Consider the following 12,759-nt stretch of genomic DNA (forward strand, 5'->3'; position numbering starts at 1 on the left):
ATTTATCTATGGTGGGAGGAATTGCCTCCTTAATGCTTGTAACACGTGGAGTAGTGGCCAATGCATTGTACCAATTCCATATCTAGGGCAGAGACACTCTCTTGTAGCGTATTAGCAGAGGTGAGATGGTATTCCTGTGAAGCCAGAGGGTATGCTCTCCAATTGCTACACCAGGTGTTTGGCTGTTCAGTTAGTGAGATGATCTCCCAGTAGTGTGGGACTCTGCCTCTCCACACTAGTTTTCTGAATCTCAGATTGGGACAGCTGAAGAAAGGGGCCCTGAGTCCTTGTATGGATCTCCTTCATGGCTTAGCTATGCCACTTGTGGGGCACTGACGTTCTTTATTTATTCCACCCCTTTGTGAGTTCACAGCATACCCCCTGGAATAGCTGAAATAAATTACCAGCCCCAGATAACCTGTGGACAGACAGACATACAGAGACTACTTTAGTCCCTGACACACAAGCCCTGCCTAAAATGGGAGGCCTGATTCACTGTGGCATCTTGTGGGGAGCAAGGCCTTATGGGTAACTTTCTGACCCAGATCTAAATGAAGAAGCCAGTCTGAACCAGACCCAGGAATCTGTGCTCAGAAGTGCTTTGGACAGCAATGCTGGTGACACGAACAAGCCTCTCAGAACTTACATGGTCCTTCTGGGGTCTGGAAAGCATCACTTTGGCAGGCTTTTGCAGTTCATAGGGAGAAGTTCAGTGCTGGATAAGATCCAATAATCCAGTTTGAAGTGCTGCTGCCTGCCTCATCTTCAATGTTAGTGGGAGCTAGATGACAAAAGCACCGGACCCATTGCATGCCGCGCACACCCTGAGTGACTTCAGAAATGGGAGGGAAGCCCTGGGGTTTGGCTGAAGCATGCTGAGGATGCAGTGGGGTTGGAATATTCCACAAACTGAACTGGGACTCTCCCTGCTGACCCAAACACTACACCTTGTTCTGTTAGCATGCATCATCACTGGAGCTGGGCAGACTGGTTATAAGCCATCACACTACACAGACTTAGCCCTGGGCCTTGTAGCTTGGAAAGGTTCAATTAACTCTTCTCCTCCAGTTTCCTGGTGCCTCTACCCTTCCTGTCTCCAACTGGGACAGGATACATTGCCAAGGAGGCTATTTTCTGCTTGACAAAGAACAGTGTCTTGTTTAAATAACACCTCCTATGTGTAGAGCCCAGTTACAGAGTAGTGGTATCTGCCTTGTGCAGAAAGCCTTTTCCAGAAATGCATCTAGGGCCTGGAGCTATCATTATTTGGCTCCTGTTGTTGTTTGGAATTGCTTGTATAGGTAACACCTTTCATTTCTGGTTCCCCCGCTTATTTCCGTGTTCCTGCGTTCTCTGTCCGAATCATTAGCCATGTGCTATCTTTCCTATAATCAGTCTGAATTAATGAATGAGTTTCAAGCAAGAGGCTGTGCAGTTTCTCCAGTATCTGAAGTGAATGGTGCCATTTGAAACCCAGCAATTGGACATGAGTAGCAATAGCTTGGGGTTTCTGGCTATTAGCCAGGGATCAGCCAGTCCTGAACTAGGTATATCTTTCTGTCCTCTGCAAGCCTTGGCTACCTTCTTAAAACTCTTCCTGGCCTTGTCCCCTTCCTCTCTGTTACCCCAGAGAAGAGAGGCTGCCCTAGCATCAATCCCACCAGGCTGTGAATTTTTCACAGGTCTCAGTCATGATCCTGTGTAAACAATTTGAAGCATTTGGACTCTGACAGTCTGATGTGAGATGCTCCTCGGTGATTAGGAGCAGCAGATTGTTGCTACAGTCTCTGGAAAGGTCTATTTCCCTATGACCTTGATGTCTCATGGTATTAAGGATCCCTATGGATAATGCGTAATCAGAACCTTGTTTAAGCAAAACACAATTGACTTCCCCCACTGTATGTTAACTACACTGGAAGATCCTTCAATTATCCAATCTATTCATCTGAATTATTCCATGTCCCATTCCCACTGGCTCCCTTTCCCCATTCATGTGGGTAATTGAAGTTTCTATCTTAACTGATAGCTCTCTCTTGCTGCAGAGATAGTTACTAAAACTGTGACCTAGAAGAATGCGCTCCCTTAGCAGAGCCTGCTAACTGCACTCAGGGCCGGCTCCAGGCAGCAGCTTCTCAAGCAGGTGCTTGGGGCGGCCGCTTGGGAGAGGGGCGGCAGGTCCAGGTATTCGGCGGCAATTGGGCGGATGGTCCCTCACTCCGGATCCGATCGCGGCCGCGGCTTTTTTTTTTTTTTTTTTTTGGTTTTGGCTGCTTGGGGCGGCCAAAACCCTGGAGCTGGCCCTGACTGCACTTATAACTGACATTGAATAGGCTAATTCAATCTGTTTTACAAACCTAGTAGGAGAGGCTTCCTGTCCTGAGGACCTTCCAGTCTGAGATAAGACAAGACCCCAGAAGACAATTCAGGAAAAGCGGGGGCGGGGTGTGGTTTTCAAGGAGGGAGGGAAAGCAGGCGAGACTTTCATAGTCTATTAACACAAGTTATTATAACTCCCTTTCTTGTCTGTCTGCTGCCATCTCTAACCTGCTTGGAGATTCCATACTAGCTAGATATGGTGTGGGACTATTACATACTATAGCATCACTCTTGGTGCACTTGCCCTGAGTGTGTATTTTGTGCTGTGCTTGATGCCTCTCCAACTCCAAAGGGAAGGATTCTAGTTGCCCATGCTTATTGAATTCCCATCTGCTCCTGGATGTCTAGGTGGTAGCAGTAGCTAAGCTTGCTGCTTATCACCAGCATTTGGCAAGATAATGACACCCTGGACTTCGTGTGAGTGAGTCAGGCCTTTGTCCCTCTAAGGTTAGGCTTTTGACCATGCTTTGCAGGTCAAACAAGTTGGAAGCTGCAGCTAGAGCAGATTGCAGGTGCACATTACGCCTGAGCTCTGGGGTCTGCACGTGCTGCCAGATCTCAAACCTCACCTGGGAATAGTGTTGGCTTTAGTTCATAGAGTTGGGCAACTAGTGACCTGAGGGATGCCTCTCTCCCCATCTGGTAGTATGGAACGTGCAGTCATTCAAGGTATATGAACCAACAGCCTCCTGGAGAGGGCTGGTGCCAATGTCTGGCTTTGACGAACTTTGGAATGGTGTAAGACTGGTCTGTTCTCCCAGGTTTATTCTCCATGATGAGGAGATGGAGTTTAACGGAAGGGAGCCATCTTGGGGCTTGGGAGCATGCTAGGGCTCTTTAAGGATAGGTCTACACTGGAAACTTCAAAGTGCTGCCACGGGAACACTCCCGCAGCAGTGCTTTGAAGTGCGAGTGTGGTCGCCCCCGAGCCCTGGGAGAGAGCTCTCCCAGCACTCCTGGTAATCCCCTCCATGAGGGGATTAGCTCTGAGCGCTGGGAGCCGCGCCTGTCTACACCAGCGCTTTAAAGCGCTCAGACTTGGGCTCAGGGGGGTGATTTTTCACCCCCCTGAGCCAGCAAGTTAGAGCGCTATAAAATGTAAGTGTAGACAAGCCCTAAGGCTTGGTTTATTTTGTTAAAGGGGACCTCCAAAATGTGCTGGTAAGAGACTAGGTTTGTGCCTTTGTTGGTTTATGATGGATGAAGGGGGCCTGAGAGCCTCCTCACCATTCCCTCCAAAAAACTATTTGCACTTTCCCTTAGAAACAGCAACAATGTCAAGTGTGGTCTTCCCTGTCTTTGCTGGAAGCCTCCATGAGGGACTGAGTGAGGTGAAATAGGAGCTTTTTCCAGCTCTCAGCTGAAAACACGGGAGGGAGGTGTTTGACTCTTCACCACTGAAAGCTTTCTTTTCTAACTGTTTGGGTTGATTAAAAACAAGCCCCAAAACAATCTTTAAATGTTCCACAGCTGCTTCTCTGTCTGGTTTCTTTTGCATGGTACTGTTAGTTCTCCAGTTGGTCATAGTCTTTTAGGAGAAGTAGGGAAGATGAGACCTGAATTTATAATGTAAAAATATGTAACCTGTCCAGGTTAAATATTTACATAAATTCTGCACTTGGTAAAGAGCCCCCAAAGGGTACGAAAAGGATGCTCTTTCTGTGTAGGTCGCTGTAATGAGCCTAGAGTTTGCTCAGGGAAGGTGGCCGAGCCTTGCATCTCCTGAAGGGCAGAAAAATTAGTCTGACAAGGCTTCCAACTTCATTAACTCAGGATCAACTCTGCTGGCATGGAGACCTTCCCTTCCTACACTCCCCCTCAACTTTGTGGGAGGTGATTCTTCTGCAGGGGTAAGAAAAATTTCAACTATGGGAACATCCTGTCTCCTCCTGGCTTCACTGTTGCAGCTCTGCCAGCAGGAATCCTCACAACAGCGTTGTGACAACTACACCACAACTTTATTAATTAATCATTAGTTCACCCTGAAGTCTCATTTGGAAGATTAAGAATTGGGTTGCAGATTGAAAGCAGTATCCTCTGTGGCTCACTGCCAGAGCTTCTGACATCAATGGGGCCCAAAGTCTCAATGATAAGAAAAAAAGAAAAGTACTGTGTCTCTTCTCTACTGCACCTGCCAGAGAATCCTGGGCCTCTCCTGGACAGGGTAATAGCCAACTGGCTGGGCCCAGGCCTACTGGGACAGTGAAAACTTCCCCACATAGCCCTGCCAAAGCATCTCAGTCATGCCCTGCAACATCTCCTGCTCTTCTAGAAGGAGGGAATGGTGTCTAACCATTAGAACAGGGTGGGGGCGATGACTTGGAATCAGAACTCCAGGGTTCTCTTTACGGCTGTGCTGCAAATTTCTTGCGTGGCTGTGGGCAAATTACTTCGCGTGTCTGTGAAATGGAGATGATACTTTGCTATCTCATAGTGGCATGTGAGGAGTAAATTTTGCAAAGTGTTGCCATGAGGTGCTCATGTGAAATGCACAAGAGAAGGGAAATACAATAGTACATATTTCCCCCTAATTTGGGGCCCAGTATGAATGCATTTTGTGTGAATCTAGTGTGAGAAGTCGGAGGCTAAAGGAGCCTGAAAGGGGATTTTGAATCTTGGGAACCATAGAATACAGCTGGGGTCAGAGCCCTGCACTTGTCTCCAATCAAAAGGCTAGGCAGCAGTCTGACTGTGGCTTGGGGAGAAGAGATGTGCCATTCTTCGTCACACTGTCCATCCATCCATACTGGTATGTAACTGCAGTGTTTGCACATGGCAGCTCACTCTCTCCTCTGTCTTGCTTAGTCCCAGAGATACAATCTAAGTGAATCTGTGTGACCTAGGAGCCTGGGGGGAGGGGGAGGTACTGCTGAAAGAGATCTCAGCCTGGGGGATGTGGGTGTCACCTAAACTGGATGGAAAAGACCAGGGCCGGCTCTATCATTTTTGCCATCCCAAGCGGAAAAAAAAAAGCCGCCTGGACTGTGCCGCCCCAAGAATGGACAGAATGCCGCCCCTTAGCATGTGCCGCTCTCGCTGGTGCCTGGAGCTGGCCCTGGAAAAGACCTTTTAAGGAACCAATGTCTGCTTCATCCCAAGAATGTTATGATTCCTCCTTCCATGTACTTCCCGCCCTACTGCTGCTTAGTATTGGAATGTCCCTGTATAGATACTCCTGACTTTCTCATGTGTGTCACTGGGGCTCACGTTGCTAATTTGGGATGCTCACCGGGCAGAGACGTGGTTAAACAAATGTTGTTCAGTGCTGTTTCTGTCCATTCCTTATACATATGCTGTATGAAGGGAAAAGCCAGGGAGTCCTGCACTAGGGAGAACTTACAACAGGCAACAACTGTCTTAATCACACTCTCTGGTATCCCCAAAGTTTCTGGTCCAGTTTGACATAGTACATTTAGCATTTACTATACAGAGATCAAAGCACTTCACTGGGGTGGAAGAAGTTTCCTTATCCCCATGTTACAGATGGGGAAACTAATGCACTGATAGGGGAAGGGATTCTCTCAAGGCCACATAGTCAGTGGCAGAGTAAGAAACGGAACCCAGGAGTCCTGGTTTCACCCCAGTGCTCTCTCCACAGGACCATGCTGCTTCATTACAGCCTCAAACTTTAGACTAGCAGTGTTGGGAGACCAAATGTTGCTGATCAGTTGAGTGTGGTTAAGACCGATTTAACAGCGATACAAGGATCCTGAAGGGATAAACCCTCATCCAGATGCAATACTCGGGGGTGTGAGCAGCGCTATTTGCAGCTTTGAGCCTATTTACTGTAGTGGCCTAATGCCTAGATTTGGAGAGTCTGCTCAAGTGAGATTGTCCCCTTGCTGGGACTCAGAGGGGACTGAGCTGGTGAAGGTGCAGGGTCCTTTATGCATGTGTCCCTAGACTCCTCCTGCAGGATGACTTCACATTGAGGAGTTTCCACCTCACCCACTTGGGGGATCAGATGTCCTGATTTTATAAGAACAGTCCCGATATATGGAGCTTTTTCTTATATAGGCACCTATTACCCCTCAACCCCGCCCTGATTTTTCACACTTTCTATCTGGTCCACCCTACACCCACTGCACCTCTGGGGCTGTTCCCGGGACCTAGCCTCGATCTCTCTCCCACTCTCCTTCTGTTTTGTAACCTGATAATTAATTATTAGCAGTTTTTTGTCTTTTTCCAGGTGATGGTGAGATGGGATGACCCCAAACTTAGCTGGAATCAGAAGTCTCTGTGATACTGGTGCTATCCCAGCTCTCTGCCCGCAGAAGCCATAAACCTGTAACTGGGGAAGCTTCCCCTCAACCAACGTGTTACCATCAGATCTGCAGTACAGAAGCCAGCTGCCCTGTCACCTCAGCATCCTCCAAAGGTTGGTTTTCTTGCTCTTCTTGTAGAGAAGTTAAAACTACTCAGTCTCCTGCTGTCCCAGTCTCTTCTTGCCCAGACCAGTGAGTTTAGGGTAGAAGGTAAGATGGGGAAGGACGTTGGGATTGCTGGCTCCCTCTCTGTTCAATGGCGCACTCTACTCAGTCCCTCACTGCCAGGCACCAATTCTCATCTCTGGGTAGGGGATTTGCTAAGTCCACAGGACAGCCCCTGAGATTCCCATTAGCCTCCCACAGCACATGCCTTGTAAAAGGAGAAGGAAGAACATTCCTCCTTTTTTGTCCAGCTAAACCTTGGTGAGCAAAGGATCTTCCTTTGTGTCTGTTACAAAGAGATGTCCCTTTAATGCACATTTGGAGATTCCCCTCTTCAAATCCTCTTGTTTCCAGAGAACCTTTGATCTCTAAATTCCAAGCTCAGCTGGACACCATGGCAAAGGCCTGGGCTGCTTGACTTGAGAATTAAAGGATTGGAAGGGAAAAGTCCATTTTAGGGTGGAGGACCAGAAGGGACCCTGCAACAATTTATTTTAGCAGACTGGGGTCCTACTCCTTGTGGCTCTTTGCCCTGTTTGGCATTAATCTCTCTCCCTCCGTGCGCCAAGCATTTTGGGGGGCTGCCATTCTTCTCTGCTGCCTCCGCCGCCCCTCATTAGTGCATAGCCTGGCTTGTCTAAACCTTGATCGGATTTGTCAAGGCTCCTTCCCTTTTCTTCCTGTTCATTGAAGATTGAAACAAAGGAAATGGGAGAAGAAAGGGCCTAAGAATAGGAGTGAGGGAAGTGAGTGACAGGCTGCCCCCTGCACCCTTCCCCCTTCCAGCTCTCATGGGGCAAAGCTAAAGCCAGTACACTTCACTTCAGAAGGCAGTGCCTTCCCCCTGCCTCTAGCCTGAGTCAGGGCTTCTGCATTCTGTTCCCAGCTCTGCCACTAGCTGGCTTCGTGGTTCACCTGCTCCCTTGGCCATGTTCCTATGGAACTGCTGCCTGCACTGGGTGTGTGCTGCAGCCGAGGCTATTCCCTCCACTACTGACCTCATAACCCAGACAGCTCTAGTCTAAATGGCCAGGCTGCAGCATTGCCTAGTAAAATACCCACACCAGTGGGAAGAGGCTCCTTCTCCCCCAGCAGGGACACTGTGGCGTGGGGACCCAAATTAATCTCCAATGTAAGTGGGCTGTTGTTTTTACTGCTTTATTTTTAACGTGCCCTGTGCTGAGTTGTTTCCCTCATTACCTGCACTAGCAAAGTGCTGCTCCAGCCAGCCAGCCCCTAATGAACCCAATGCAGAGCTCCGACAGCTCCTGGCATCTGTACAGGACGTTAAGCAGCAGGATTTTCCGGCTCCTCCCGACCCTGAGCCAGATAAGGATTCTGAACAAGGGCCTTTTGTGCAGCCAGGTTTGTGAGGAGGATGCTAACCTGGTTTGGGGGAAACAGCATCCATGGTTTGGCAGCTGAGAGTCAAGATCAGACTTTCCGTTGCGGCAGGAGACTTCAGTGTGAAGGGAGCCCGACGCAACGTGCTCGTCTCAGCACTTTTCTGGTTGATGTTAATCCCACCCCTGGCATTCTCAACAAGCCCTTCAAACTTTCCTCCCCCACCTTGTCTCTTGATCTCTTCTGCCCTCTACTCACATCCTCAGTATTAATTTGCCAGGAGAAATTAAAAAACATGAAGTCCCAGCATAGTGATGCAGCCACTACAGTGTGAAATGCATCCTCATGTGTCCAATCCTAATTGTCAGTCTCTGGGAAGCTTTTTCTTGGGGCTCAGCCTATATTTTCCTTTCATCCTCTTCTTTCTCATTCTCCCCCATATGTAACCCCCAAATAATCAGCACTCTCAGGGCTTTAATTAGAGAGCTCTGTAAAGTGCTTAGGCTATGAAATGTGTGGATTTGGTGTTACTAATCCCTCTCCTTGCTTGGTATTCATTCATGCCCTTCAGGTATTTGCATTCTCATGTCCCTCTCCTCAGGGAGGTCGCTTAGCCAAACTCCAAAGCTTCACATATTTCCCCACGTCTCCGTCCATTCCGTGCGCAGAGTCAGTGGGAGAGGGAACTCCGAGTTCCCACCCCTACCATACACACTGCCCAGAGGGGTGATCTAGGTAAAGCACGCAGGTGTGGGCAGTTTGATCTTTTAATTCCCTGGGTGGGCTTGCATGGCAAGTTAGTTTTCTATGACTACTCCTAACTGATGATCTTCTTAGTAAAGAGGAACCCAGATGGATTTTGCTATTTCAGGTGCATTATACAGAGGGACTGTCCTTGCCCTGCTCCATGGTGCAATGCCTCTGTTGCTGCAGCCCAGACAGGTCAAGTTCCACTGTGGGGTTATTGACCAGCCAAACCTTTGTGTCAAAGTGATTGTATTGAAGTGAAACAAAATCATGTTCCGTCAAAGCGAGCACGTTTCCCCTTCTGTATTTTACAGGATAATTGCTGGGCTGGTGGGCTCAGCACAGGTATAAATCAGCTATGCAGTTCAGCAGGGTTGCAAAGTGCTTGAGCTAGAAAGCGCCTGTCATGGCCAGTAAGTCCATCACACGCTTGCAATTAATTGATGACCTATAATGCTCATCTCCCCCCATGTTATTTCTCTCTTTTGCAGAGACTCCATCCCCTGGTATTCCAGTACAGTGCATGTGCCAGAGTATGCAGACTATCTTGTGTTCCAGCTTCAGGTACTGCACTCTTTTTACACTACTCCCCTGCCCTGAGCACCCTGGTTAGATTGGAGGCAGGTGTTAGCTGCAGGGGGAGAGGTGTCTGAGTTAAGTGCTGCCCTCCCCAGGCTAGCAGTAAATTCAAGCTACCCAAACTTTGGGTTTCATATGGAAAATAAAATCCCTTCTCCTCACAAATGTCAGTAGTAGGAAAGGGAAGGCAGATCTCTTCTCTCGCTGGTGCCCCCTGCCAGACAGATACAGTGCAGTGGGAGGCTTAAGCCAGTCCTGGTGTTACCAGTCTCTGCTGTCTCCTTTGGGCAGCGAGGGCTTCTGTGTAGTAAGAAGAGGAGACATGGTTCTTTCTCCTCCCGAACCGGCTCTTCAAAGAGTTATCCTGGTGAAAGCTAGTGGGGCAGGGGAATTAATCTATCAACCAGGTTGGAAGCCAGAATCTCCTGATTCTATTCCTAGCTCTGCCACCGACCTGCTGGATGACATTGGGCAAGTCACCACCCCTCTGTGCCTCTCTTCCCACCCTTCAGCTGTCTTGTCTTAGATTGTAAACTCTCCAAGGAAGGGCCTATGTGCTACTATGAGCTGGTCTGTACTCCAAAGTTACATCAGCATAGCTGCATCTCAAAAGCGTGACAGATCTGCACTCCTGAGCGACATAGTTAAACTGATCTAATCCCTGGTGTAGACAGCATTAAGATGATGGAATAATTCTTTGTCCTAGCTGTAATGCTGCCTGCAGTGACCTAAGAGCATGAGTACCAATGCGGGGCAGCCTGTTAAGAACCAGGGCAGAAACCTCAAATTGGTTGTGAAATCTACGTATAGAACTCACCAACCAATTATCAAGTTTAAACTCCTCAGGCACTAGAACAGCCTGAACATGGAGTCAGACAGTCCCCTTGGGCTCTCCGCTTTGTCTCGCCACCCAGGTGATGAAACCTTTGACAGATGGTCCCTTACACAAAGAATCACACCAATATTCAGGTTACTCCCAGTCCCAAAGGACCAGTCACTTACCTCAAGTCAATTGCATGTAGATTTTACACCAAAGACAATGTTTGTAGCCAATCCTATAATAAACTATATAAAGATTTGTTAAGTAGGAAAAAGAAACAAGAATTTTTTTTACAAGGTTCAAACAGGGAAACATACACAAATGAGTTACAATCTTAAGTTTTTAAAAGTAATAAAAGAGCTTGCTTATTACAGAAGCTTCATGTCCTTTAGGGCTAACCCAGGCTAAGCACTGGGGTTCTCTTGCTTGTGCCTAGATATCTTTGTCTAAGCAGCAGAGAGATCCAGTTCCTTCTTGTAAAGGTTTTTTTTATCCCCTTTCTTCCTTTTGCTCTGAGTCACACACTAAGCTAATGGGAGGAATTCTCTTGTATGACTCTCTTCCCAGGGAGGGCAGAACAACCAATGTCTTTTGTCCTCTCTAACATCCCACAATAGTCCACCTGGCATCATTGGACCTTTCCTGTTGGGCAGAACATAAAACCTTCTGCAGGAGGTCAGTACGTCACACTAGTTAATGTCTCTTCTGTCTGGTCACTTACACAGTCACTGAGGCTCACAATACAACCACTCAAATATTACCTTGCAATGTGGAATCTGGATGTTATAACTGAGATTAATTCATGCAGCAACTCACAAGCATTCAATGAAATCTAAACACATTCTTAGAATTCTAATGTTTATTTTAACAATACTAACACACAGATGAGCCAGACTGATTCCAGGTGTATTTGTCAGTATTCCATTGAGAAATGGAGACTTTGGCGTGAGCTGGCACCTGGTTTGGAGAACCCCACCTGTTGCTGTAGTAGGTGTCTCCACTGAAGCACTATAGCAGCTGTACCGCTGTAATATTTGAAGTGTGGACATAGCCTGTGTGTCTGTACAGTGCTTAGCACAGTGGGGCCCTATCTCAACGGGAGCCTCTGGGTTACCATAATACTACTACGATATTGGCCTGGCCCCCGTTGATGGTGTGTTTCCTGTCCCCACTTCCCTGGCCAGCAGTGCTCCCTGGGGGGTCAGTTTTGCTGTGGCACTGCATCCCGAAACCCAGTGTAGTTCTGTTCAGGGCCCAGATGCTGCAGGGGAAAGGGTTGCATAGAGTCTTTCTTAGAGAGATTTCTAAAAATATGCTAAGCTCTGTATTCACACTGAGTTTGGAGGTGAGGGGAGCAGCAGAGTGAGGGGCAGGGCTGCTAAAGTCAATATTATCTCATGAGTCAAGTTATTGAAAGTGAATAGTGGGGAGGGGGAGAGCTAGCAAAGATGCTGGCTGTGGGCTGCTGACCTCTGATATCCATAAAACACCATCATCCTGGTGACTGATCATCTCGCAAGAGTGCTTATTGCACAGAATCCTCCTGTCCTCCCCTGTTCATCCACTCTCTGGATTGATTTTATGGCTTGGATGAGTTTAATGTTCTGATAATGATGCTTTGTCTTCATCTCTCTCCCAGGGAAGGACTCTGCCTTCCCCAGGCTGGCAATAAATTCAAACTGTCCAGAGTGTAAGCGGGGGCCCTGCTGGGGCAGCTTTCCCCGTATTGCACTTGGCTGCGTGCTGTCCGGGGGCAGGACTTTTCAGGTGCGGAGTTAGTAGCATAACGTCTTCCCTTCTGGTGTGTGTCTCGGATTGCTGCTGGACTTGCTCCCTCTGTATCCAACTTTGCTTGCTGGTTTCCCTCCACTTTTCCCACTCAAAGTTCCCTGGGACAAGAGCTCCCCTCTTCTCTCCCCCCATCCCCAGATCAGTCAGGGTGGTGTGGGCTGAGCTGATTTGCAGTGTGTGACCCTACCCATAGAATGAGTATAAGCAAGAAGCCTAGTTCACAGGGCTCTTTGGGTGGAAGGTGCTAGTGTCATGTAGGCTGTTCATTTTCACCCCTTTCCTTGGGGTGGGACTGTGCCCACTCAGTTAGCTGTCCTGGGCTCACTATATAGTGTGTGGCTGCTCTGTTTCTCATTTGACCAAGTCAGGGGGCACTGACTGCTCCCGTGCCAGGAATAACCCTGAGCACAGCAGACATTGGACGGGCAGTTCACATTCCTTGCACATTGTGTGGGCCAGTTCCTTATGGCAGGAGGCAGTGTATGTGTGTGCATGTGAGCATCAGCTGTGGCTATTTCCTTTTCCCAGGTGTCTGGCGATGTAGGGAGAATGCATTGCAGGTGCCCTGTTGTATTAATTGAGATGGCATATATGGTTCAAAGGGTCAAAGGTGTTAATGAGATCTTATCACTGATAACTTTAAACAGCATTAAAGAAGGTTTGTGATCTGGT

At 48.1% G+C, this 12,759-nt stretch overlaps 1 protein-coding gene across 5 annotated transcripts in view; it reads left to right on the forward strand.

The window, feature by feature from the left end:
- LARGE2 (LARGE xylosyl- and glucuronyltransferase 2) overlaps nt 1-12,759 on the forward strand; it is a 62,170-nt gene that overhangs the window by 7,703 nt on the left and 41,708 nt on the right. For all 5 annotated transcript variants that reach the window (XM_054024650.1, XM_054024647.1, XM_054024646.1 and 2 more), the window contains exons 2-3: nt 6,566-6,754; nt 9,389-9,461. The gene's annotated coding sequence lies outside the window, so the exon portion shown is untranslated. The remainder of the gene's footprint in view (nt 1-6,565; nt 6,755-9,388; nt 9,462-12,759) is intronic.

This window comes from Malaclemys terrapin, chromosome 4, assembly GCF_027887155.1.
Source record: "Malaclemys terrapin pileata isolate rMalTer1 chromosome 4, rMalTer1.hap1, whole genome shotgun sequence".
NCBI classification, from domain to species: domain Eukaryota; kingdom Metazoa; phylum Chordata; order Testudines; family Emydidae; genus Malaclemys; species Malaclemys terrapin.